A 1,685-nucleotide genomic window follows, 5' to 3' on the forward strand; every position below is an offset into this window, starting at 1 on the left:
AAAAAGATAATTTCAAAGTATTTCAGAAATGAGTTCCCCTGCCTGTAGCTTCCCATATTTTCACACTGTAGTTTTTTTTTATGTTTCTGCTCAGTTTCTTGCAGGAGAGTACATAAAACTGTTATTCTGCTACTTGCTTCCCTCTCTGTCTAAGAAATCCTGTGAGAGAAGCAAGAAAAACATCAGATGTGTTCATTCTCTGGCTGCTGAAAAGCTTTTATTCTAGACAGCAGAGTTAGGAAAGGCAGCATAAATATTTCTACTCCTCTGCCTACTTAGGTTAAGAGAGCACAATCCTGGACAGAGATTCAGAATTTGGTCTGTCTTACCTATTGTGATAAACATTGGAAAAGTAAGGCTGTTTATATTACAACTAAGCATCAGATGGCTCATCTAATAAGATGTTAGATCAGACAGTATTTAAGGAAATTTGGGTGTCACAAAAGGAAGAATAATTCTCTCATGGGAGCCTGGAAGCCCAGCTACCATCAACACTATAAAATAGCAGAATCTCATTCTGTACCCAAAAAAGTTGTGGTAGTTGTTTTTTTCTCCCATTGAATGAGGGGGGAAATCATGGGAAAACTGACTCAGCTATGGGGGCACACCTCTTCAGTTCATGCAGAGAAGAAAACTTCTCCTTGCTAGTCTGTTGGTGCAAGCTGTCGAACGAGAGAAGGTGCAAAGCACCAGGTTTTTCTACTCTTTAGACACTCAGCTTGTTTTCTGAACTACCGCTGCTAAATAAGCGCCTTTGCTAAAGGTTAAAATCTCTGCTATTCACTGCTAGACTGTGATGTGTCTCTTCTCAAGAGAGCTGTGGTACATCTTTGGACATGCCACAGCTTACAAGTCAGAGCTCCTTAACTACTACACTTCTGTTTCTATCTTGCCAAATGGTCTGGGGCAAGTCACCTCAACCTTCTGGGCCCTAGTTTTCCCACACGTGAAATGGAGTTAATGAGACCTCTTTGAAGCCTTTACAAATGGATGACTGAAAAATGCCACTTACTATTTTCAGCTAATTTTTCCAGCAGTTCTTAAAATTGCTGTAGACCCCATCTCACAAAAGTTCAGCTCATTTTAAAAAAGAAAAATCAGAAAAATTCCAGCAGTACTGACTCTCAAAAAAATCAGGTCCAAAACTAAGAATCCAATGAAAATCCTGAGTTTTTCATTTAATTAAAGTACAGACAGCTAACTCAAATCCCACTTCTTACCTCACTAACGACTACCAAGAGTTCCTCAACACCCACACAAGGCAGGGTTTGCTGTATGCAGGGAAAAGAAAAGCTGGAGGGAAATCTCTCTAGGATCTATGAAAAACATGGATAATGTGCTCTCAACACGTTCCAAAAGCATAAAGGATGAAAAACGGCCTTTCAATATAGCCAGGAGTTCAAGTATTATGAGAGCACCATTAAAATACACATCTGTACTGCACCACTGAGGCAGAGCATCACAGGATACATCAGTGTGCTACTTCACTGGTTTTAATACAGGCACTGCTATGCCCTGGCTGTGCTAGGGCTATCTCCTTATGACTTTACTTTTGCTATCTAAATGTATACATAAAGTGCTAGAAGTACAATTTGGTGTATAGAAAAGAGATTATAAGAAAAGGTTATTTAAACAATAGCAATGGATAATTACCCAAATACAAAGTTATCTCCACAATTATGAAT

This window comes from Meleagris gallopavo, chromosome 2 (genome assembly GCF_000146605.3).
Source record: "Meleagris gallopavo isolate NT-WF06-2002-E0010 breed Aviagen turkey brand Nicholas breeding stock chromosome 2, Turkey_5.1, whole genome shotgun sequence".
NCBI classification, from domain to species: Eukaryota; Metazoa; Chordata; class Aves; order Galliformes; family Phasianidae; genus Meleagris; species Meleagris gallopavo.